General features: G+C 37.1%; 1 protein-coding gene across 2 annotated transcripts in view; it reads left to right on the forward strand.

The window, feature by feature from the left end:
* The window catches only part of LOC106091920 (DNA repair endonuclease XPF), a 245,084-nt gene that overhangs the window by 82,744 nt on the left and 134,512 nt on the right, over positions 1-27,828 (forward strand). For both annotated transcript variants that reach the window (XR_009398112.1, XR_009398113.1), the window contains one exon: positions 26,909-26,923. The gene's annotated coding sequence lies outside the window, so the exon portion shown is untranslated. The remainder of the gene's footprint in view (positions 1-26,908; positions 26,924-27,828) is intronic.

Raw genomic sequence — 27,828 nt, forward strand, 5'->3', positions numbered from 1 at the left:
TTCAAAAGTGTAAAAACTGTAATAAATCAATAACATCTGTACCACTAGCCTCTCTGTTTCTCTTTCATCCCTCAAATTTGATTCCAAACTTCTCGTCTCTTATATGGTTTCACTGCTAGCAAGTTTTTATGACTTCTATTGTTGACTCTTTGGTACTATTCCATGTATAAACTTTTCCCTAATGAGGTGTCGCAATCCTGCACGCCTTTCGGACTTGGTTATAAAAAAGATGTCCCTTATCAAACTCACTAATAAGGGACAAACTTGAATCGAACTGCACTCAATGATATGTGAAAAGTTTTCCCCCGTTCCTTAATGGATACATTTGTAATTTTTTGAAAAATTTACTGGTTTTTTAGCAAGAAAATGTATAACCCCCGAAAGTATGCAACAACTCTACATAGTCGAGATGAGACACCTAAACCTTCTTTGGAAACATAGTCAACAATTTTGTGTACTTTTTATACCCACCCGTCGTGGGTTCAATTTCCCACCAGAGGTCTGGTCTGGGGTATCACAATGGATTAAAATTCTCTAACTCTAACCTAATCATACACCGAGAAAAAATAAAAATGGGCTTCAGTCACAAAATTAAATGACCAATTAACTTTTTAATTGAAACGGTTTCAATCACGAAAATGATAATATCGCAGTATTTGGAAAACAGGTGATTGAAAAACTTTTCAATGATTGATCCAATTAAAATATGTGTTATGTTATGTTATGTTATGTTATGTTATGTTATGTAATGTTATGTTATGTTATGTTATGTTATGTTATGTTATGTTATGTTATGTTATGTTATGTTATGTTATGTTATGTTATGTTATGTTATGTTATGTTATGTTATGTTATGTTATGTTATGTTATGTTATGTTATGTTATGTTATGTTATGTTATGTTATGTTATGTTATGTTATGTTATGTTATGTTATGTTATGTTATGTTATGTTATGTTATGTTATGTTATGTTATGTTATGTTATGTTATGTTATGTTATGTTATGTTATGTTATGTTATGTTATGTTATGTTATGTTATGTTATGTTATGTTATGTTATGTTATGTTATGTTATGTTATGTTATGTTATGTTATGTTATGTTATGTTATGTTATGTTATGTTATGTTATGTTATGTTATGTTATGTTATGTTATGTTATGTTATGTTATGTTATGTTATGTTATGTTATGTTATGTTATGTTATGTTGTGTTATGTTATGTTATGTTATGTTATGTTATGTTATGTTATGTTATGCTATGTTATTTTATGTTATGTTATGTTATTTTATGTTATGTTATGTTATATAAAAAATGTTTATTCCCTAAATTCTTTTTTTTCCAAATCTACTGTTTTTCAGTTTAGGCTTTATTCACACTTTCCCTGTCTTTCCGTGTCCTACATTATAGGTAAGAGTGTGAAGCAAAAGCTAAAAACGAATATACTGATGGTACTACAGCAGCACTTCTGTTTTGTGTAAAAGTGTCTCATTAACCTTTAGATCAACAATACAAATCTAATGAAATCCACTTCCTGGAGTTGAACCCCCAGCCAAGGATGGCAACACACATACATACACATATGCATAGCCAACATGGCTCCAATGGTTGCCAAGACCACAGCTAAGGGCCAATGTATTCCAATCATTGCTTATGTTGTTCATTTGTATTGTGGTGCTATGCAGCAGCAGCCAACAACGGGAGAAGGCAAAAAGCAAAAGCAGGGTTAGGGGTAGAGGAGGTTTTTGGTTGCGGTTCTTGTCTGCCAGGAAAGATTTGTGTCAACGATGTTTTTTAGTAACCAAATTGTTTACTTTTGTTGGGAGTGAGAAACGGCAGATCTGACAATGGGCTCACTCCCCTTGCCACCAATTCCCCCTAAATTTTTGCTAATGGATAACAAAACATTGCATTAAGAGGGGGTGAAGAGACAAAGCAGGACGATGTACCAGCATAGGAATGCAAACCACAAGGGAACTATAAAAGCTTTAGCCATTTTCCAAGCAAGGTAAATATCTTTAGCTTCCTAAATACACATACACACAAAGGAAACCGACGTTCTTATTTGGGAAAAAATCAACAATAGTCATAGGAAATGGCAACAAAAGCCTTAAGCATTCAGTATATCATCAGAGGCGAATGAGTCTAGCTGTGCCCAAGATATAGCCGTAACATCCAAAAGCCAAACAAAAATCGTTAAGGCATGCCACTAGGCAAAGTGAAACAAAACTATAATCGAAGCTCAAAGACACCAACACAAAGTAGATGCGTAACTAAATGTAATCAAATAAAGTAATGGGAGCAGAAATAGAGACATAGGCAGGCATCCCCCTCAAAAAAAAACACACCTTTGCAATACTAAGGCAGAAAACAATTTCAAGGAGATTTTCTTAGGATTGCATTCTATCTGATATCTCGCACTTGCCGCTTGGGGGGTAGCGAAAGTAATGACCCAGCTATGGTTATAAAAAATCTAACAAAAAGGGCATTGTCCAACTCTCGCTACAAGCAAATGGAATTTTAATGCTTTAGCCTGACCCCATTTTCTTTTAATATGTTCGATTTAATGTTTGCTACAGAGAAAAAGCTTTTAATTGGAAAATAAGAAAAGTGAAAGATTTGATATTTGTAAACTGAACTCAGATTAAATTAACCTACATTTTTTGGTAAGGAAAAAAAAAAATTCTATTCTCACCTTAACTTTATTTTTTGTTCACCATATTTTCAATTATAGTATCCACTTACATATATTTATTGAGGTCTTATTTGAAGTTTGCCTTAACTTATGTTTCAATCAATCAACCATTCATTATTTCGGCTTTCACTCTTACTGGAAACATTCATTTATTTATATATACAAATGTGTCATGTATAGATTGCCTTTAATATTCTAACCAATTCATTACTTGCATGCTTTTAACTTTGACTTGAACCTTAATAAATATTGGCAAATCTGACTTTAGACATCTGTTGCTTGGTGTCGAACAATATTGTCGTTCACTCAATCCATGTACATTTGTAATTTAATAAATATGTATGCTTAATCATGCATAGTTAGATTAAATTTACAATTCCCCATATGTACATACGTCACACAAGCTCTCAACTCTCATCGACAATAAAACGAGGGTGTGGTTGGGAGTAAAAAGCAACATAGTTATTTTTTTGGAATATTTAATCAATTTGACCAATATGTTCAATTGGTAACGAAAAGGGAATGAAATGGAGAAAAATGGTTTTAGGTATCTTCTATACCGAATTCAGGAATTTTTTGTACTCAGTTTGAGTTCAGATGTTTACTAAATTCAATAAAATTGGAAATTAAATAAATGTGAACTATTTTAAATTAAATATTGTACTTTTTGTTGGTATTGGTGTAACCTAAACAGAGTTCAAATTTATACTTTACTGTATATATAATACTTATATCATTAATATTAAGTTTTCATCATTAATATTGACTATAGACCTTAAAGAGAATATATCCGCATAATGAACCAAAAATATATGGCAGAGTTCTTGGGTTCCTGTCATTAAGTTATACATTTTTGTCTGTTTGTACTCTTTTATTTTCATCTTTTAAATCTTTTCGAGATTTTTCGAAGAGTATCATAGGCAAGAACTTATAAAAGTTAGGCAAGTGTGTGCTATTTTCAAAACACTTCGACTGGCATGGTGGATTGCGATTTCTGATACGCCATGTATCATCATCAACACCTTTGTCAAATTGATTTTGGTACTCTATATACCCAACGACTAGGAGGAGGGTTCAAATCCCTCCTCAGTCAGCATCCGCAATAGGTTATTTATGGTGGTCACCCATAGGAGTGGCGATAAAATGCCCCCTGTGGTGTCCCTTGTGCCACTTTTTCCCTTATATTTATGCCATGGGACAGACAATTTATCCACCTGTTCCTTATCATATGGTTTATCCAGTCTCTAAGGACCGGGTTCACCCGGTACTGGTCCAAGGGTTGTATCAGTGAATCGGTCCGCACATCTTGATATCTGTGATGGGTCCGTCGTTGGGTCCCTGTTTGTTAGGTCTCTCACCACTGCACTGCCTGATATTTTAGAATTAGGATCATTGCTTCTCCTAGTCTTTCCAATATTGAGAGAGTCTGTGATTGTCTCGTTGTCAGCCCCTTGTTCGTTGGGCGTTGTTGAGTCACCTGCCACTGCACGGCCTGTTGTCTTAAAATGAGAATTTCTGCCTATCCTAGTCTTTCCTATCTTGAAAAAGACGGCTTTGGTCATGCTTTTAGTCTTAGCCAAACTCGTCATGGAGACTTGATCAATGCCTGCCCCATCCCTTGATGAAGACCGTAGCCTTTGTGAGCTAGGGGAAATCCATCTTTCTCACCGGGTCGAGCTTTGCGCCCACCCACGGAGCGGTAATACTTCCGACGAGCTGTTTGACGATATCAATACATTCCGCCGACGCAAAACGCAGCGTAAAGATATCCCCTCTAAAATCGCAGCTCATCATTTGTATGGATGGACCCTATACAAAGTTCCACACATGTTCCATTAGATGACTATTTCATTGACACCGTCGATGTCTGATTCCGATTCGGAAACACCACCTTTACTTAAAGGCTGGGAACGATCTGTGCATCCCTCTGGTTTATCCGTCTCTTCCTCATTAATTAGCCTGACGACTAGTTGTGCGCTTGGAGCATTACTCTCGACTACAAGTGCTAAGGCACTCACACCTATAGGAGGAAAGGACAACACGCTACAGTCTGACGCCACCACCGCGGATTTTAAGTCTTTGGAGTCCATTTCTAGCCTACTCCAAAAGGCTTTAAAATTTTTCGTAATAGGTAGAACCTATTCCGAGATACGGATATATTTTTTTTCTTTGAGGAGCGAAATAGAAACGCATCCGCTCCACTCAAACCGTAAGTTTTCTAAATTTAAAATTTTTCTCATTCCCTTAAGACAAATTTCTGGAGAAAATGTTACTCTAAAGACAAAATAAAGGCAAAATTCCACTGACATTTTCTCTTAAGATAATAGAAATCGTTCTCTAAGCTGTACCTTTTAATCCCATGATTAAATTCTTCACTTTTTAACATTTTGTCAAAGGTGTTAACAATCATACATAGCATATCAGAAATCACGATCTGCCATGCCAGTCAAAGTGTTTGGAAAACAGCACACATTAGCCTAACATTTATAAATTCTTTGCCATGCTACTCTTTGAATAGAAATCATTGAATATGATCTCGAGTTGGAAAGTGTTCGAAAAACCACGAAAAGTGATACATTTTTCTAAGCCCTAAATTTTCTAAATTCTACATTTTCCCACACAACTATGTTTCTCTTAAGACAAATTTCTAAAGAAAATGTTGCTCTAAAGACAAAATAAAAACAAAATTTCAATGACATTTTCTCTTAGGATAATAGAGATCATTCTCTACGAGCTTTACTTTATGATCCCTTGATTAAATTCTTTACTTCTTTAACATTTTCTCCGTGCCGCCATCATTGTTCTCAATTGCTTTTCAATTTTAGTGCCATTGTTGGTTTGCAATATTCATCATCAACTCGTTTTGATGTCTTTGAAGGGGTTGGCTCTTGGTTGAAGTAACAACAACAACAACAATAGCTTGTTTTAATGACAAAAATTCGCGTTTTACACCATTGAGGTGAAGCAAATTGTGCTTTTGTGCATAACAAAAGCATGGCCAAAGAGCCATAAAACATTTTTTTCGTAAACATTTTCTCTGAAGAGCTTTCACAAACTATTTTGACAATGAAACGGCTGTTGAAGAGGCTATGGAGAAAAATGGTGAAAGCAAAGTACTATTTTATGACATGCAATACTCAGGGGTGGGCAATAGTGAGGAAAAAAACGGTAAAAGGAAATGCGACAGACAAAAATTATATCCATATTTACAATACATCATTGTCCAACTTGTTTCAATTCAATTCTCCATAGCCATGTCTTAGCAACTCTACAGTGTCAGCATCATTTTAACACAACTTAGTTTAGATGCACACTGTATCATGAGTGTCTCTAAGATCACGTTCTTAACGAAGTAAGTTATCTTAACGAAGTAAGTTAACCCATGTAACTGGACTTTTTCACCCCATTGAGAACTAATTTGTTGTCAGATGTTTCTTTCAATCATTCAGAAATATTTTTTCGAAAGTTCTTGAATTTTCAAACTCGTGTGGATGCCCACTGCGTTTTGCATCATCAGTGTCACTACCTTCAGTTCCTTATATTACGTATAAATACAAGGAACTGGAAGTAGTGACACTGATGATGCAGAACGCAGTGGGCATCCACACGAGTTTGCAAATTCAATAACTGTGGAAAAACATATTTCTGAATGATTATAATTTTAACCTATGCAACGGAACTCATTCAATTTATTGATTTTTTCCTAGGCTGTCAGCTGACGCTGCTTTTCTTCGATGCTTAGCGTGTTCTGTAACATCAGTGTCTCCCCGACCATATTGTTAAACTAAAGCCATGTTCATTTGGTAATAGTTATGACTTAAATTTGATTTAGTATATCATTATCCTTACTAAAGTCTAAAATCTTATAAAAGTTGAAAAGTTCCTCAAAATTTTCTTAAAAACCCTGTGGCTCTTGCACTAAATTTTCCAATTTTCCCTTCTCTGCTTTTAAAAGTTTATTGAACAACTCGTTGCATGAATGACTTCCTCTTTTGCCTATCAAAAAAGAAAAGGACAGAAAAGTTGCACAAATTCTCTTTTGCTTGGTAAAGTTTATAGTTTGTTTAAACAAAAATTACTCATACAAATGCCATAAAGAATGCATACCATACCGTTATGATAAAAATATGCATGTTTTCTCCATTTTTCTTTACTTTTGAAAACCTTTTAATACTGTTTGCGCAAGGATTTATGAATTCTGTGACAGGAGGTACATGAATGAAGGGCTGGGTATGTTGGCTACGTTACGTTGACATTCGCAAAATGACATAAATTTTGCAGACAAAACAAAAGTTTAACGAATGACTTAATAAATAAAGAGAGAGAGAGCGACAAATTGATAGGAGGTGAGGCTGGTAAAGTGAACAAAACCCAAGTAAAAAGGCGTTAAGTTCGAGCCGAACTTTGGACACCCACCTCCTCGCGTATATATGTAAACCACCTTTCGTCATAAATGCATAATTTATGCCCCCATAGCAACTATATCGAAATATGGTCTGATTTGGACCAAATTCGGCACGGACATTGAGTGTTCTAATAAGTACAACTCATTGTTCAATTTTGTAGAACAAAATATTGGTCTATTTGGAAGCTATATCGAAATATTGACCGATCTGAAGCTTATGCGACACGGATGTCGAAGAGCCTAACAAAAGTCACTATGTCAAATATCAGCGAAATCGGATTATAAATGCGCCTTTTATGGAGCTATATCCAAATCTGAACCGATCTAGACCACATTGAAGAAGGATGTTGAAACCCCTTATATATCTCACTGTCCAAAATTTCAGCGAAATCAGACAATGAATGCGTATTTTATTCAAATCTGGACCGATCTGGGCCAAATTGAAGAAGGATGCTGAAGGCCCTAACACTACTCACTGTCCCAAATTTCAGCGAAATAGGACAATGAATGCGCCTTTTATGGGCCCAAGACCTTAAATCGAGAGATCGGTCTATATGGATCAATCTGGGTCAAATTAAAGAAGTATGTCGAAGGGCCTAACACAACTCACCGTCCCATATCTTGGCAAAATCGGACAATAAATGCGCCTTAAATCGAGAGATCGGTCTATATGGCTATATCCAAATCTGGACCGATCTGGGCCAATTGCTGAAAAATGTCGAGAGACCTAACTAGCTCAATGTCTCAAATTTCGGCTACATCAGACAATAAATGCGCCTTCTATGGGCCCAAAACCTTAAATCGGCGCATTGATCTACATAGGAGCTATATCAAGTATATCACTTAATATCTTTCACTCACTGCGCAAAACTTCAAATCGACTTCTCTTAATGCACGAGGGACGAATGCAGTATTTTGCAGGTGAAGGTCTTTTCGAATGCCTCGGCTGCTGAGTTAGTGTTGTCAAGAAGTATTGACTAGTCAGATATCCGCTTATTTAGTGATAGTCAGGCGGCGTTTAAGTCTCTTTTGGGTACGAGCATCAAATCTAAAACGTTGCATTGTTGTAGGGACTCTTTGAAGCGACTGCACAGGCAACACAAAGTGACTCTATGTTGGGTCGCTGAACACAGAGTTTTGCTTGTCTCGACAACAGAAATTCGCCCTCCTCTATCACATGCTTACTACGAGCTCCGATAACGTTCTAAGAAAACGTGGTTTAACAAATGGAATTCAACAGCAGGTTGTGAGCATACGAAACAACTATGGGATGATCTTTCGAAACGTAACATAGGTGCTCTACTATCGATGGAGAGGATTCATCTGCAAATGCTAATGCAAATTTGTTCATGCACACTCCGTTAAGGAACAGGGGCAGACTTCTCACATATCAATGAGTTCTGCCCGATTCAAGTTTAAGCTGAATGATAAGGGGCATCCTTTTTATAGCCGAGTCCGAACGGCGTGCCGCAGTGCGGTATCTCTTTGGGGAGAACTTTGAATATGGCAAAGTACATCACAAATGTTGGCAGCATTAGGAGGGGATAACCACCGCTGAAAACTTTTCCAATGTTTTCGCCAGGATTCGAACCCAGGCGTTCAGCGTCATTGATGGACATGCTAATCTCTGCGCCACGGTGGTCTTCATGAGAGAGGATTCATCTAGGAACGGTTATTGCAATTATAAGCAAAGTTCGCACGACTCGCATAGGCATTAGAAATGACAACATCTGTCGCTGGTGTCAGGGAACTGACTCCGCGGAGGATAGTTACTATTTCATTTGCCAATGTCCGGCATTAAGTCATAGTAGGAATGAGATACTAGGATATTTTTTCGTCCAGGCATTGGAAGCGTTAAGGGGAATGAATACAGATAGATTGAAATATTTCATCCTATTATTAAAATGCCACGAGAGTGTGCAATAATGTGATGTGCCGGTATCATTGGCGATGCCCGTTGCACTACTTGGATTTTAGATAGAAAAGCTATTGAGGAATCTCAATATGTCCCCGGCAGATGCCTGGAAGTCTATGTTTAGTATCATCCTCATCCAACCATACCTAACCTATCATAACAAACAACTTGTTCTCTATTTGAAAATATCTTTACCCGCACTACTTTCTAAGTGCACCTCGTTTTTATGGTTTTTCATCAGAAATTATTTTGAAATGTTAAACAGCTGTTGCAGCTGTAAATTATTTTGTGGTTTCATTATGGAACTATTGCCACAACAGGTTTTTGGAACATTAATTTTTTTATAGTTTTCGGAAAGACAAAAAGAGATGTACGGATGTTAGGACTCATAACTAAGTCCTCATGTAAGGAATAAATGGACAAATTTTTTAAGCCATGTTTTCAAATGAGAGATATATTGTTAACCCTTCAACATGGATCTTCCACAATCCTAAACACTGCCAAGGGTTTGGACTACAGTCGAAACCATATAAATGAGACTCAAATTGGGAAGGAGGTCAAAATTAAGGATAAATAGATAACTGGACTGGAGTGTGTGCGAAAACTAGAACAAATGATGAGGCAACAATTCAGAAATCCAAATTTCATTGAGATCGGATTAAACAAGCTCTTAAAATGATAATTCGGGAAAAACGGTTTTGGTCTTTACCGAAAACTTCTCGAAATATTTGTATTCTGTGTCCTTCGCAAGACAAATTGGCAAATTGATTTATATAGGACTTTGTAACTCCACCATAGGATGGAGGCATACTAATTCCGTCATTCCGTATGTAACACATCGAAATATTAATCTGAGGCCCCTCAAAGTATATATAGTCTTGATCGTCTTGACATTCTAAGTCGATTTAGCCATGTCCGTCCGTCCATTCGATGAAAGCTCTCCAAATTTCGAAGAAATAAAGCTAGGCGCTTGAAATATGGCACCAATACTTTCGATTAGTGTAGGTTAGTTGCTAAAGTAAATGGGCTATATCGATGCATATTTTGATAAAGCTGATTTTGACTTCTTGAGCCCCTACAGGGCGAAATAGTTATCCGATTTTGATAACCATCCTGAAGTTTTGCATGAAGTGTTTCGACTTGGCTTCCAACAACTATGCCAAGTATGGTCTAAATCGGTGCATAACTTGATACGGCTTCCATATAAACCGACCTCCCGATTTTACTTTTTGAATGCCCCATTACTATCCGATTTGGATGAAATGTCGCATTAAGTGTTTTGTTTTGACTTTCAATAACTATGCCAAATATGGTCTAAATCGATGCATAACCTGGTATATCTCCCACATAAACCGATCTCGGATATTGACTTCTTCATCCTCTAGGGTGCGCAATTCTTATCCGATTTGGTTGAAGTTTTGTACAACGACGACTTCAATGACCTTAAACATACATACCTAGATATGGTCTGAATCTTTCCATAACCTAAAATAGCTTCCATACAAACCGATCTCCCGATTTACTTTCTTGAGCCCCTATAGGTTGCAATTCTTATCCGATTTGGCTGAAAATTTGCACAATGGTTTTTACTAAGGTCTTCAACATCGAAATCAAGTCCAAGAACATAGCAATTCGAATCCATTATGCTTTGTTTGTCTATAAAGAGATATGGCGCAAAGAACTTGACAAATGCGATCGATGGTGGAGGGTATGCAAGATTCGGTCCAGCCGAACATAGCACGCTTTAACAACTTGTTACTTGTAAACTAGCTTTTTGGTCGTCAAACTAAGTTTGCTTATCGTAAAGAGTTTTTAAGAAGGATGTTTGATTTTCCACTGTGTCCAAATGTACGTTGATTGTCCATCGTAGGCGTATTTGGGTCCAACTTGTACTTATCTTAATCTGAGCTTTAAAGTCGAAAGCGAAATCGGAGTCATAGTCGCACCCCGGTTTGGAGTGGGGTAAATTGGAGCAATAACAACCAGGACGGTGTTACAACTCCACCTTATCGAGTTGCGACAGAACTAGGGAGCATTTAGTATCCGTTTGATAATTTCTTAGACGTTTCTTCTCGAACTTAGTTTATGGTCCAGAATCACGCAAAAGTACTTAGTCTCTCAAGAGCGCACAATAAGCCGATTACTCGCTTAGGTGTATGCCCATTGTGACATGGGTCGGACAAATACCCGCACCCTCTTTCTAATGTAACCTAGTCTCACAAGAGAGCGGCACGCCCACCCCATCCAGGAAAGGTCACCTAAAAACACCCAGCTTTCTCCTCCTGGTGAAAAGCGCTAGTTCAGTATTTGTGGGATGTATGCCAAGCTCGCTGGCTCTTGTCCATCCAAACAATTTCTTCAACGACGCCTAAACGAGGTTCATAATAGTAGAGAAGAAATGGCCAAAGGTCCGCCAACGTAGACAATGACCTTCACCCTTTCCCGAATGACCTCAAAATCTCATTGATTTTCCAGAAGCCACAATAGAGGAGCTAAACCCTTTCCTCGTGGAGTTCCTTTGTTCACAACCTTTCTTATCGAACCCTCTGCCAGTGACGCGATTATAATCCGGTCTTTCATGTTGTGTCCTGTTGTGTCCCAGTGCTGTTGCAATTTAAACTTTAGTAGTTTCTTTCCTTCTAAAAGGCTTAGGCTGCTGGAAAATTAAAAAAGTTTTTAACCGCCCCGGGTGTAGGTAACGGTCCTTGACAGTCACTGGTGAAAACTTCGGGGAAATTGTCGCCCATGATATCGTTCAAGATCTTTTTTAAATTAAATGTTGTCTTTGCGACAGCCAAAGCATATGAAATTCGCCTCTTCAACGATATCCAACTAAAAGTAGATATGTGTCATACAGTCATTTGGAGTATCCGCAAGCTGTTTAAAATAAAGCAAAAGTCTTTAAGGAAAATCCTATCTTAAGATCCCAGCCGAGAAGAGCTAAATTGTGTTCCTTCTTTTGCTTGGACAGAAATAGTCCCTGCAAATATTCTTTGATACATTTGACAATGATGTAGTCATCGTTGAAAACTTAAAGGAAATTGTCGCTTAAAATGTCTTTCAAGACATTTTTTGTATGCATGTTAAAAATAATCGTAAACCCTCCAAGGATGGCTTTCTGCAGATAACTGTGGCACTGCTTATTACGACATTCGCAAGCTGCTTAAAATGTCTTTCCTTTGGACGTCTCAAGAGACAATTATTGTGTTTCAGACTCCAACTTTAAGGTGGGTGCTACGTTTGCTTTACGCGAAATTTTTCGTGATTACTTTTCTAAGATAAAAGATTTTGAAGCAAAAAAACTTGCTGATTTCTTTCAATACGACATTCCGTCATAAGAATTGATACAATTTTAATAAAAATATTAGGTTTTCGTTCAGACGTTTGTAGTGTAATTGCGAAATACATGTGTTTTCATCTTTGGAGATCAAACATAGTAGCAGCCTTTAAACAAGAAGATTATAATTTTTTTTTGGTTCCAACCGTTTCTAATCTCCATTATAAGGCTGCGGGAAATAGTTCTAAATTCACTGGTCATTGTCATCGATGAGAATGTTGAGGAAATTGTCGTGTATGATGTCCTGCATGGTACTTTTTCGTAAATTAAAAAAAAATCTACGAATCCTTTAAATGTTGGCTTTAGCACAGCAGATTTGGGGGATTTGCCGCTATAGTAGTCTACCAAGGCCAATTAGAAGAAAGTGTCTCTTTTATTAACATTTAGATGCTCAAACTCTTGTAAATGTTTATCGTAGGAAAAAATCTCTAAAGATCTTCCCCTTGGACATCTTCAAGGTCATATATGATGTTTTCAGTCACATGCGCTTCCTTCAGCTTAAGTCTCATCTGACTGTTTTTTGTAATTAAATACAAAACACATGTTTTCCCTTTGTAATGTTTAGACTTCTAATTTCCTTTTTAGGCTGTCATTTTCATAGCTCTTGAAAAAAATTTACAAAGAAAATGAAATTGTATACCCACACCTTTCACCATGCAATGCTTCAAATACACACTGGCACAATTTCTAATTTCATTATCTTATACTGCTGCAGCAACCCTTTTCACCTGCTCTGTCTTTCTCTCATTCTCTGTGCAGACTCCTTTCATTTGGGTATACCACTGTAACACATTTTCTTAATCAATTTCGTACAAAACACTAGAGATGTTTAATGAAAGGTTAATTTAGAGGGTAATTAAACTGAGGTGGTGTATCAAGGTGTGATGCTATCATCAAAGTGTGTACGAGTAAAATGTCATTATCTGATAAGAGACGACAACACTGACGGAAGAGGCAAACAAGTACACCGAACTGGAGTCTAAACCAAAAATGTAAATTATTTGAAACTGGTACTAGGGATTACAGGGAGACAGGCGGACAGACGGACGGTTGCCAATAAGCAAGCACATTAATGTTCACAAGAACAGTGTAGGTATGCAATTTACTCAGTGCGGATAGTAAGTGTGAATGTAAAAACTGCTTTAAGGGTAACAGAAGATAATACACAATGAGAGAACTTTGATGTTAAGAGTTAACCAAGAATCTCATTTATAGTTGCTTTTAAGCAAAATACCTAGATTCAATTATAAAGTGAAATGGAATTTTTCCATTTTCTAAAGTACTACAGGGGCAATAATTCAGAATTCTCAAACTGTGGTTGTACGCTTAGAAGCTGATACATCAACACCAAGCACATAATTATGGTTTCCTTTGCATTTGCATAAATCCCTCAACTGTAATTTTGGTTTTTTTGCTTGGTCTCCCTCTAGTTATTTATTTGACTTCAATTCAATCTGGAACTAATAGGAGTATGCTACTACGCGCCTGCTTGCCACTGCATGTATAATTCATATTTCTTTGGCAGACATCTCACAAATAAATAAAACTCACATGACTTCATTTTCTTGATGCCCACTCAAAAAAAAAAAGGAAAAGAAAGAAAATGGGGAACAAATAGAAATGAACATGCTCCCATTTCAACTAATAAATCCTAGGAAAATTGGCAATTTCCCTTACGACACATCAACTGTAAGAATAAATCACTGGTATTTCGCAAGAAGAAGAAAAGAAAAGTAAAACTGCCAGAATCCATGCAAAAACCTAACAAAATCCCCAAAAACCCTTAACATACATTTTTTTATTACCCAACGGCAGGAGGGAAAACAATCTTCGACAATCACCTTTCACTAGGAATTTCTTCAGAAGGAATTTCTAGGGAAAAAACAAAGCAAAAACTATCTAAAAAAAATTAGAAAAAAGGAGAAACTGCAAAGGAGACCAATAAGCCAAGGCCTTAGCCTAGTACCAGGGTGTTTCTTACAATAGGACTTGTTGAAAGGTTTTTTTTTTTGTTTTTGTTTTTGGTATTCCCATAGCCTCTGCAAGCGGCCATCTCTAGCCCTGCCTTATAGGAAAAACATGCTAATAAAGTTTGATTGCGTATGGGATACGTGGCCCCCAAAAATATGCATTATTTGGTATAAGATGCCAAACGCCCAAACGTATGCCAAAGCCAAGATGTCTTTACGACATTACAACATTAGCAGTAGTTGGCAGCATTGTAGCTTAAGGTGCTTGCAGATATTTTCCAGGAGAGCAGCCTTGAGCGGATGACAACAAAATAAAAAAATCTCAGCCCAAACTATTGTTACATTCCACCAAAGGATAATAGAAAATTGAGTCTTAAGAGAGTAAACGAGTTTTAGGCGACTATGTTGGATAAAATCCCTAGCATATGTTAGGGCGCATACTGAAAGTTGTTACATGAAATGCAATTGGGCTTAACTGAACATAATAACGATTGAATGAAATTTTGAGAAAAAGAAAGACTCTTTAATGATAGAAGGAATTGTAAAAATTGGAAAAATTTAAGTAATTGACTTCAGAAAATCTAAAAGTATTCTGTTTGTTATGCTTCTTAACATATGAGCCAGCCAGAAAACATAGTAAGGTAAAGTTGTATTAGGAGAAGGAATCCTAAATATTATTTTTTTACTCACTACCATAGGTCAGGTTAGGGTTAGATTGAAAGGCTCGCGACCAGCAACTTCTGTAGCTAGCCGGCTCTCTGGGAGACCTTAGGTCCATTGTGTTAGCCCTAGGTAGAAGGAAAAGAAGACAAAGATAAAATTTCATTACGGCACGATTCAAGACAACAAAAAAGGTAGAAAAAAGGAAGCAACGCCAACACAAGCAGAAAATCCCACCGACGTATGATCCAATTAGCCAATTCAATTCTCTTCAGAAATACAGAATAAAAAGAGGACGGAATCCAGGTACGAAAAGACGTGTCCACTCATTATCCTGTATTTTCCTAGCAATTGCGAAGCAGTGACTTAAAAGGTGCTCAACCTTCTCCAACTCCTCATCGTCATGGATGTAGAGTACTCAAGTCACGTCCTTCCATTTGTAACGCCTAAAAGTATCGCTATGAACCCCTTTGAAATCTTATAAATAATCAGTGAGAAAAGACGATAGTCCGCCGGTGCCGACTTTATAATACCCTGCACCTTCCACATAAGTACAGAGAGGGAGCTCTATGTTATTCTGAACCAATTTTGATGGACCTCTCCGGATCTTTTCAGATGGGTTATTAAACAATCCATATCAGATTTCGAGCAAATATGTTTAACTGTACTACGGTTGACAAATGCCAACATTATTGCAAATTACGCAAAATCGGACGAATATATATGGGAGTTGTATCTAAATCTGAACCGATTTTGACCATACTTTTTAGCGATTGTGATGGGCATCGAGGAAAGGGCTGTGCACAATTTTGGCAAGATTGATCAATAAATGCGCTTGCAGTGGCTCTAGAAGTGGAAATCGGGCGATGTACATATATGACTGCTATATCTAAATCTGAACCGATTTTTATGAAATTCACCGATAATATTAAGAGTCATAAGAAAATTGTTCCTGCCACATTTCGAGAGAATCGGGTAACAAATGAGCATTTTATTACAATATATCTCAAAAATAAATGGGAGCTACATCTAAATCTGAACCGATTTTGACTAAATTCTTTAGATATTGTGGTAGTCATCGAGGAAAGCGTTGTACAAAATGTTGGCAAAATTGCTCAATAAATGCGCTTGCAATGGCTCTAGAAGTAAAAATCGGCGTTATATATGTTTGGCAGCTATATCTAAATCTCAACCGATTTCTATGAAATTCGCTAGTAATGTCTAGAGTCAAGAGGAAATCCTTACTACCAAGTTTTGATAGAATCGGTTAACAAATGACCACATTATTGCAATATATGTCGAAATCGGTCGAACATATATATATATATATATATATATATATGGAAGCTATATCTATATCTAAACCGACTTTTTCCAATTTCCAAAGGCTTCGTCTATAGGTCGAAAAATATGCCAGTAAAAATTAAAAATTTTAAGACGATCGGATGAAAATTGTACACAAATGAACATGGACAGACTGACGAACATAGCTAAATCGAATCAGAAAGTGATTCTGAGTCGATCGGTATATTTACAAGTGGCTTTATATCTCTCTCTTCTGGGTGTTACAAATAAATACACTAAATTATAATACCCTGTACCACAGCGGTGGTGTAGGGTATAAAAATAATTTTTTTGTTTTTGTGCTGTGTGTAGACTCAATCACGGCTGAACCTACTGAATTCTAAATTTCCCATGAACATTCAATTAAGGAACAGGGGCTACTTCTCTCATATCAATGAGTGCCGTCCGATTAATGTTTTAGTTCAATGATAAATTTTTCTGATATTCACGCCGGGACTTGAACCTAGGCGTTCGCCGTCATAGGCGGACAAGCTTGCATCTGCGCTACGGTGGCCTCCTCCTTCACACGCCTGATCCTAAGATTGTACGGAATGGTCCCGTGGAGAAAAAGGAGGGTACTTCTTGTTTTTATTATCGGAAGTGTGGAGGGTGGCGGCCCTCCTATTAAATAGTTTTCAGTAACGTCAGATCTCAGAGATGATGAGCGAGATTTAAGCGTAATATTGCTTGCATTTTTATAGCAACCTAAAAAAAGTGGGTTCCGAATTCGGGTTGGGGTGCCTAGGGAGCCGCCCCACTTCAAATCGGACATACAGTTATGGGGAAAAAAGGGACAGCTGATAGATAGACAAATAAAGGGTTCTAAAACGTGTTAATTGATAGCTTAATTTATGGTTTATAGCAATTTTTTATTGCATATACACTGTAAAAACATTTCCCATTACGAAAATGTAAAACATGTTCCGATATTTCGCAAGAAAGCACCATTGCTACAAAAAGTCAAATTTTGGTTAATCATTTAAGCTTAGTAGGTACTTATACCCGTTTCGGTTGAACCGAAACATTATACATGCATGGTATGTCCGACCGACAGTCTGTGTAAATCACCATCCGTTTGAAACACAGATACCACTTGCTAATGTTAGTTGTTGGGGTTGGCAAATGGGCCACATCGGTCATTATGAATGGATAGTTCTCATATAAACCGATCCTACGGTTTGACATGTTGAACCCTTGGAAAATTTTATTGTTAACCTTTTAGGCTTTAATTGATTTTTGCACAACTAAAAATCTTCTAGAACAGAAGCTATAGAAGTTATTGTCAATGTAAGTAGATTGTGAACCTCTTTGTTCGCCTGAAAACTCAATGAAACTACTCTTATTGTAGTTTAATGGCAAGTGGAAGTTTTTGCTTTGTATCCTCATTGAGATGTCCGAGGGAGATACCCCACTTGAGCTTTCTTACTTGGTTGTTGTGTATCGCATTCTTCCCATCTTTGTTAAGACGTTGAAAAGAAAAAGTTTTAAGCTATTTTTTTTTTTTTGTTCACTTTTTTTCTCACCAGGGAAAACGAATAAAAAATCGAGGTGAGAGAAAACTTAAGCCCAACCTCATTATTTGATACTGTGTTTTTTTTTTCGTTTGTCCTTCATTCGGTAAAGACATTATCTGGTGCACCTTAACTTATGCTAGGTATGTGTTTTGCCATGATTTTTTTTTGTTTTCCGTGCCCTGGAGTCCCAGTTTTCCTTGCAGCAAAAATATTTTAGGTTGCCAAAAACAAAGCGGAGACGTAGAAGCACAAACTGCCAAATATGCCACAGTTTGGATAGTTGAGTTGTGCCTGGTTCAAAGAATGGAGTCAACACTGGATTGTAATAATTTTCAAAGGATTTTCGTTGGTTTTAAAATTTCACTCACACAAATTCTGCTAAGAAGTTAATATATAGTGTATGCTTACATATTTGCCAACATTCAGCCATGTGCAGACTTTTGCGTTTGATCCCTTTGGCAAGCTTAGAAAATCCTTTAAAATGTGTTGTTAGAAGTTGTCTCTTTTAAAGGTTGTATGCGATGAAGTGAACAATGTAGTTTATGTTCCACCAATGAGTGTGTGTGTGCATATACCCTTTGGCTTCCCACATTAGTAGGAGATGGCCTCATCTGTTCAAGAAAAACTAAGCCTTGTATAAGCCTTCAGGCAACAGATAATATATTAAACGGGAAACACTTTGAATGCTAATAGTATTGCCATTTACTTGATGGCTCTTAAAGCAATCATTTGAGAGAATATGGCTAAAAGCTTTTATGGACAATCACATAAATTGTACTTTTAAACGATGTCCTCTTCTTGTTTGAACTTTTATAATTTAATAATATGGGATAATATTGGTTTGATAATCACTTAACTTTCCAAGTCATTGTCCTTTGCCTCATAAAACTACTGCTACTCCAGATGGCGCCTTAGAAACCATTTAACTGCGCCACAATGGGAAACCCAATAAACAATCTTTAGCAATAATAACCTTTTCATAGTCCCCCTCCTTCTTCTTGCCTATTTGGCAGGCCACCATTCATTGCTCCTTGTACCCCATGCTAAAGCAGGGCGCCAAAATTCTTCCTCATTCCTTGTATGGAATAGGACAATGACTGCTATTTATGAGGCTACCAAGAGCATTCAGAAAATGTATTTTCTTCTTTTGTTGTCTTAAATGTTTTTTTTTTTTTGTATCGTTTTGAGATAATAAGTTTTTTCTGTCTGCTATTTGTGCTTCCTCTTATGTCTTTGTGTTGTATAACAAATGAGCTTTTTTGTAGATAGTTTTAGTTGTTGCCTGCCTGCTCCACTATGCAAAGATCTCTAAAAGTTGATAGATGCTAAGAACAATGAGCTCTTGTCCCGTTGAATTCGTTTAGGAAAAGTGCAAGTGGCGATTTTCTTTGGTGAATAAAAACGTTTAAGACTCGTGTTGTATTCAAATGTATAATGAATAGAATGTGCCATGATTTCTTTTTTATTAATATTTATATATTGCAGACTCATAGTAATCCAAGGAAAACATTCTCACTAACGTCAGCTAAGGGCAAGGAAATGCTAAAAACCTGAACGGGATTCATGCTTTGGATACATTTGCATTCAAAGTTATTGTAAAACTAAACACCATGATGAAATGGTGGCAATTTATTATTTATATAGTAGTTTAAGAGCCGATATGATTGTTCTCTGGTACTCATTATAAAATTCACGCTACTTTCAAAATTAACATTATTTGACATAACTTCATCATTCCTTTTAAGACCCTTCGAAATAACGATACGGACCCTATGAAGCATAAAGTTTCTCTGTTGACATACTAAGCCGATCTAATGTGTCCGTCTGTCTGTCAAAATAACAACTGCCTTCGAACAATTAAGCTATTCGATTGAAACCTTACATTACATCTTGAGCCCCTCCAGGATGAACCACATTTTCGGTCTGTTAAGTTTTAAGGATCACCAGAGAGACTTAATTTATTTCAATGAGTGCTATCCCGATTCAAATTGAAATGAAAGGAAAAACACAGCGAATTTATTGAGTAGTGGCGTATTTAGCAACTGATATATTTATAACTCCATACATAACAATGTTGTGTAAGGATGAACAAAGCTGAAAAATGTTTAAAGAAATTCTCAAAAGGATTCAAAGGTCTTAAACGGACATGCACCAAACGAAATCGAACCCGAGATTTGTATGTTTAGGCTCCTTGAGGATTACGAAGCCATCATGACACAGAAGTTAGCTTGTCCGCCCTTGATGCTGAACGCCTGTCACTCTCTTTGAGCATCCCCGGTTGGATTACTATTGGTGGTGTCGTGGAATCGATTCCCACCAGAGGTTTTGATCTGTCGCCGCTGTGGTATCACAATGGACAGAAACTGTCTAAAGCAAGTCTGATTAAAGACTCACTGCAACCTAACCTGTCGACTTGGTGTGCGCTTTAAATACCTAAAAGTAAAAATCTAGTTCAAGAATTTCGTATTGCTATGAAAATCTCTCCGGTCTGATAACGTATCCGTACCTTAGTACCAGAGTCTTTTAGCAGCGAAAAACAGCCATTGATACAGGAAATGTTCCAAACATGTCATACGGCCTTACTGGCCTGGTAGCTATTTCATCTCATTTATATGCTCATTTTGTTCCATCCATAGGATTTTCGTCGTCTTTTCGACCGGTTCACTATCGCCAACTTCACCGACTCACTCTAAGACTAACTTGTTGGCCTATACAGCCTATAATTTTTTGTATTACGTATTTATAAACCCCATATAGTCAATTTCTTGTCTTGTCTTCTTGAGTCCCTTGGAATCTTTTATTAACGGTGGTTATCTCCTCTCAATTCTGACTACATTTGTGAGGTACTATGCCATGTAAAAACTTCTTCCCAAAGAGGTATGACACTGCAGCACGCCGTTCGGACTCGGCTATTAAAAATGGTTCCCCTTTTAATCAGCTTAAACTTGAAGCGGACAGTATTCATGGATATGTAAAAAGTTGGCCTCTGTTCCTTAATGGAATGTTCATGGGCAAATTTACATTTGCAGGACACATCGGATTATGAGTTCACATATGCAATGTATGTGTGGCAGTGATAACATGTGGCGAAAATGATGGGACATTGAAGGATTTCTTATGTCAGTGCCCGGCTTCCGCGGCTAATAGACATTTTCACTTATGTGGGGACACAATACTAGACACAAGCCTAATATGGGATGTGGTGTGGATTTTAAGGATATTTAGGATCTGCAAAACCAGCTTCATATACGGACTTGACGTGTTCCATAATTGAAGGTTTTTGGGCAAATTTGGAGATATACAATCCCATGCCCGTGGGTCCCCAGAAGACTCATTTAATTGCTGATTCGATTCAAAGTTATCCACTTGAACTAATAGTATACATTATTTTCAAAATCCGTGTAGGTGTGCTAAAGTTCCTTCGCTCAAACTCTTTCCTTTCGTTACACTTTGTATTGTGTGCTTATCAATGAACTGGTTTGTCCTTTGTTGAAATGGCATTATCAATGAAATAATGATTTATCACTGACTTTCTGACATCAATGAGCTAAACTTTTACAAGCTTAAAATTTTCTTGAAAACAATTATTCGGGGTTTTTTTTTTTTGAAAGAGATTAGAATCTTCATGAAACGTAACAGATAACGACAAATGCATTGTTTGTTTGCCTTATCATTTACAAAAATAAATTTGCTTTGATTTCCCTTAAATTCTGATAACACATTAAAAGATGACAAATATTGTTTGTATTTGACGGGAAAATTTATGGCAACACTATGTGTGTGTGTGTGTTGTTTTGACTTCTTTCCCAGGACATTGCATGGCCCAGCTAAGTACACATACCCCATTCGCCTTTTGCCATAATGGCCCACTTAGTATTATTAATGACTTTAGCAGAGATTTGAATCAAAACATTTCGTTTTTTTCCTCCATCAAAACTGTAATGACGACATGAACTTTGTCAATAATAGCAGAGTGGCAACAACAATAATGATATCATCAAGTGAAACCTAATAACATGTCAGTGTCATTATTTTCACCATCTGCAATGCTCGTATTTGCAATGAACTCATTCCTCTTCTGTTTCTCATCATATCACGCCTCAACGCAATTGTACGTCATCAGGATTTTAATGTGTGTGAGTGTGTCAAAGGACTTTTTATGGCTTCGACGATTTTTGTAGGAGTGAATCAGGTGCTACATATGCCAATAACACTATTGACGATGTTGTTGTTGTTGACAATGATAATAATGATGACGATGATGAGATTGTTATTAATGCTGGTGAGTATGCCATCATTAATATCAATTTATTTACATGAAATTATCATAAAATTACACGAATGTCATCGGTGTTGTACTGTGACTGTAGTACATACACTGGCGGCAGCTTTCATGCTTATGAGGAAAAGAAAGTGATGGACAAATACGTGTTTATCGATATGATGACTGCTGCATGTAGGAAGAGGAATGAGTGAGTGGCATGTGTTTAAGTCATACAGCCACCATTCGAATTCCTTTTCAGGTAAATGTATGTACATACATATGTGTGTTGGCTTAAACTGATAATATAAATTCAATACATACTTAATATCTTACACAATGTGTAATCATGTTTTGCAGCTTGGCCAGAGATGCCATATTTACAAATTTTTGCTTTACCAAAAGACTAGTGTGATCAGGATGCAATTATGCATTTTGTATTCCCAAAAAATCCAGAACTAGTAGTAAAGTTCACGGCAAAGACCTAGAAAATCCAACAAAATCTATAGCATTGGGTTTAGCTGAATTTTTTAGGATGCTTTAGACATTGGGATGCTTTATCACAGTAGTTGTTCATGTAGTCCTATGAACATTCTATATTCTATAAGGAACATTTGGGAAACTTATCTCATCAATTAGGGCTGTCCGATACAAGCTTAATAATAAGGGACCTCTTTTTTGTTGGTGAATCCGAACGGCTTGCGGCAGAGGGACATCATTTAGAGAAGTTTGCAAAGCTGGTTACTTAAGGTAAACGCCTCACAACTGTTGCCAGAATTAGGAGGGGATAGATAAGGTTGGGTATAAGTGGCAGTCTATCATCAAACTCACTTAGACACTTTCGTCCATTGTGATACCACTGGAACAGGAGAAGGAAGATGCCTTCAGGATGGTTCAACGGTAGGGAACCATCGTGATTGCTTTAAATAGACCGCTACTTGCGAATGTTCCCATCCCCGAAATCTGACAAGTTCTTAAAGAAATGAGAACCTAGTGGGGAACTCCTTTCGACTGCCATTGCGGGACACACACATACACATAGGAGATGTTGTATAGTCTCTTCTTCCCCGACGTCCCCACAGCTTTTGCAGAAGTCTGCACGTTTTCCGATCAGACAATGACCTGTCATGACTGAGACGTCTGTTCTAGCCAGCGACAGCAGAGACGCAAACCTTTTCCAGTCTAGATTACTACGACTACTAAATTTCCCATAAACATGCCATTAAGGATCAGGGGACACTTCTCTCATATGAGAATGAGTGCAGTCCGCTTAATGTTTAAGCTCAATAATAAAGGGCCTCCTTTATGATGCAGAGACGGAACAGCACTCTGAATAGCGACACCACTTGGTGGAGAAGTTTTAAGTTGGCAGGATACCTCACGGACGTAGCCTGCTTTAGTAAAGAGATAACCACTATTGAAAATATTCTGTTGTTCACGCCGTGATTTGGACCCGGGCGTTCGGAGTCATAGGTGGACATGCTAACCTCTGCGGTGGCCACATAATTTTGTAGTGTTCAAAACCCACCTTTGTGACCTTCTGTCATTCGTTGCCCTTCGGACTTGATCCTAACGACTTAGCTTAGAGACATACGCGTTCAACGTCACAGGCGGACATGCTAACCTCTTATTTGCGGTGCCTTCTAGGCTGATTACTTAAGGTAAATACCTCGCAAGTGTCACCAGTATTAGGAGAATGATGTTCTCGCCAGAATTTGCACCCAGGCGGGCATGCTAACCTCTGATGTATAAGGTATACTTTTATAAACTATTTACAAATTTTACATTGTCTATGATCTATAGAAACTCAGCGTACTTGGGCGCCACGAAGGCCACCTCTATTTTGGCTTATGAAAAACTACTGCATTTTTTTCCCTTTTGACAGCTTGACTCAGAATAACAAAGACCAAAATAACCTCTAGAGCTATGATAAGGAATTGATGATTGCCAAGAATCAATTGATATTTTATTATCCTTCGACTACGAGTATTTCCTTTATCAGCTGAAGTCTAAAATATTCTTAGAATATTCTACTGACTTGTGAATATTTCCTTATCTGTGGGATATTTCAACAGTCATTTTGCACATATCTATGTGAATATGCTTTCCACACCATGAATTGCAATATATTCTCTATAAATTCCAATAGCCCTTAGCACTCACAGTTCCCACCCAATATGATTTGCATTGAAATTACAGGATAGGTTGACACACATTCACCATATGGAGTCTGTTGGCAGTATATTACTTTATGTCTGTCCGTTCGTCCGTCTATTCATATATCTGTCGCTCGTCCAGATCGTTCATCTTTCTTATCTGGAAAATAACATGATGTGCATAAAATTATAGCTTACTTGATTATGGATGAAATGAACAGCAGCAGCTTCAGGCTCTCCCTCATGGCATGTATGGCTAAGCAACAAGGCCACAGCAAGGAGTAAAACAAATGAAAAACGGAAACGAAAGCAACGTCATCTTATCAAATTTTTGGAAAATTTGTCAATTTTATTATAAACATACATATGGATGAATGTTATATGTCTACATATAACTAAACATACATCAAACATTTCCTACATATACTTGGACATGCAACAGCCGCCCCTTCTTTGTATGTGACAAACTTGAAACACATCCTGGCAAACATTCATCCCTGCTGAGTCTTTGAAACCCCGCCATTACTAAAATTCCCAAAAGGGGGGAAGTTGAAAAATCATGAGGGAGAAATGGGGGGTGCAGGAAAAATGAATTAAAGGAATTTTGAAGTCATTTATGTTAAGCACAAAGAAAGCCTACGGTAGACCTTGTAAAATATGTTTTATTTGACACATTATCCTAGATAAAAATATAAAATTAAATATTAACACACATTCACACCCACAGGTCTATTAAGCTAGACAAAATGAATAAACACCATAAAAGCAAAGAAAACAAGCATTAGAGGAGTAGTTGATTTAGTGTGTAGGCAATAATGGCTTTAAAATACGGTACGAACACACTTTAAAAACTTTACATCAAAAGTTGAAGATTTTTCCTAGGATCTCAATAATCAGGATCCACAGGAGTAGGAAACCCGAAACGAAAGTATCGGGTTTTCCAATATGGGCTTGTGAACTGCTTTTTTTTAATAAAACGCAAGCCATTTGAGATATTTCAACAACTTTATTATGGGCTTAGAGTACACTCAAAACATTTATGAATGGAACTCGATTTCGTTCATATGGCCACCGTGGACAAGTTTGCATCTGTCAATACGTTGGACCCAATTGTCGATGACTCGGCCACACATTTCAGCCAACACGGTCGTTATTTCCCGTTCAATGCTGACTCTGAGCTCTACCGAAGCCGTCGGCTTGCTGGCATAGACAATGACTTGACATAGCCGAAAAAAAGAAGTTTCAAGGCGTCAAATCTAATGAATCAGCAAGCCAATCGACTAGGCCATTTCTTCAAATAACGCGCTTATCAAACTTACTCTTCAAGAAAATCGATTGTAACGTGTGCCACAAGTCATCCGGGCCCATATCTTCCAAATCAGGCCAAGAATAAACCGTCCATTCACGGTAACGTAATAATTAGTAGAAACATGGCCCAATGACAACGCCGGCATGCAAACCGCACCAAATAGTGTTTTTTTTTTGTAGATGAAGTGTTGATTTGTGAAGCACATAGCACACCTATTGAGCCAAAAAAAGAGATTTCTCACTGAGAAGGATTCCGCTTTGATTTCTCTCCTAAAGTAGCGGTCATCGACTCTCAAATTTTGTAGTACATTTTTATGATTTGCAGACGTTGCACAGTGGAAAAGAATGGAAAAAATCTAGTAACATATATCCCATTTGAGATTGGATAGAGATAACTCTTTGAAATTTAAAGTGATGAGGTGCTATCGGCATCATGTGCAAAATCTTAAGACCTTGGATGTTCCTGGTGCTTCATGGCAAGGCCCTGAATTAGGTAACCTCGGTATTTTTTACATAAGTGTGCTCGTAGTCCTATGTGTCCCGTTGTGATACCGAGAGCTATACTGACCTCCTGTTTACTTCCTTTCAGTAATAGTCTCGTCTTCTCACTATCCGGATCTCCCCATAGGATTTTCGCCGTCCTACCGACTGTTTCGCTGTTCTAGAGGGTTACATGCGCATTCGGCGCCCACGACCTTAACTCCGACTACGTCGACCAGAAAGGCTTCGGTTTATTGAACGCACGCAGGCTAAGTTCTTGAATGGGCCAAATTGGACTATATTTGGATACAGCTGGCATATAGACAGACCTGGCGATTTAGGATCTTGTGCCCATAAAAGCAGCATTTTTTGTCCGATTTTGCTGAAATTTGAAACAGGAAGTTGTACTAGGGGCCCCTATATTCAAATCGAATATTGCCCATGTCGGACCATATTTCCATAAAGCTGCCCATATAGATCGTTATACGCAACAGACGCATTTACTATCCGATTCTGACGTTTTTTAGGGTCTTAAGCTCGTAAATTTGTTTTAAGCCTCCCTATATCCGACTCAAATCTGGTTCAGATCGGTCTTTATTCAGATATTGCTGCTATATAGAGCGATCTGCCGATTAAGGGTCTTGAGCCAATAAAAAGAGGATTTATTTAGGTACCTGAATCAAATATGATCCAGACCAGCCCCCATTTACATATTACTATGGATATCATGGTGGAGTTATTATAAAAGAGGATGGTTAATTCATCCATGGTCGTCATTATCCAAATTTTGGCTCGGTCTTGTTTTCATTTTTTTATATTTTTTTTTGAATTATGCACTAATAAATATTTCTCTGTTCTATTTCAGCTTCATCGAAAACTGGTAAGTACTCCACCTTTGTTGTGATATAATATTCCGTAGTTCATCTTTCAACATTCAGTGTTTAGGTTATTTTCAATCTCCTGTTTATGGCATTTTTAAAATTTCTTAGTAGACGAGGCTATGTATTTTCCCATTATAAAATGACTTAGAATTAGTCGGACTTTCTGACACTATTCAATGTTCTACAATAATAGTATTCTCAATGTCAAGATTATTAAAGATATCACTTACAAGATTTTCTAGCAAGTTACTGAAATAAAGACTATTAACATTTATCAGACAACAAGGCCGTACATAGTTTTATGGCGTACTTATGGATAAAACTGGGTCAATTACTTACAAGGTATGTCAGGAGTGAAGTATTTTGAAAAGTATGCCCAAATGATTATCCTTAAAAAAGTATTTTGAGTTGAGTTTATATGTAATAACCGTTAATAATTTATAGGTGTGCTAATTGATTGAAGGTTACATTATGATCCAAGTTACAATACCCTATATAAGTAAAATGAAACCAATCAATATTTTATCAATCTAAGCTTCAGTGCATAACATTTTATTCAAGCCCTTTTTGCTGATTTTTAATTATTCAATTATGATTTTCAACATATCAATTAAAAGAAGATTCAGTGCAAACTACAGATTAATCAATTATTCAACATTTATGTACTTGTGCAAAGTCATATAGTTATTTTCATTTAATGCTGCAATTCGTCAGTACCCTCTGCTTTGATTTTAATCAGAATGTTGTTTGATTGGACTAATGACAAATGAAGATTTGAATAGCAATCCGTTAGTACCAAATTTCCAGATTTCCAAACTATTTAAACCTATTTTATGTTTAAAGCTTAGCATTAGGGAGCCACCTTGAGCAATCGTTTAGTTATCTTAAGTCTGCAATGTAAAGA

This window comes from Stomoxys calcitrans, chromosome 4 (genome assembly GCF_963082655.1).
Source record: "Stomoxys calcitrans chromosome 4, idStoCalc2.1, whole genome shotgun sequence".
Lineage (NCBI taxonomy): Eukaryota > Metazoa > Arthropoda > Insecta > Diptera > Muscidae > Stomoxys > Stomoxys calcitrans.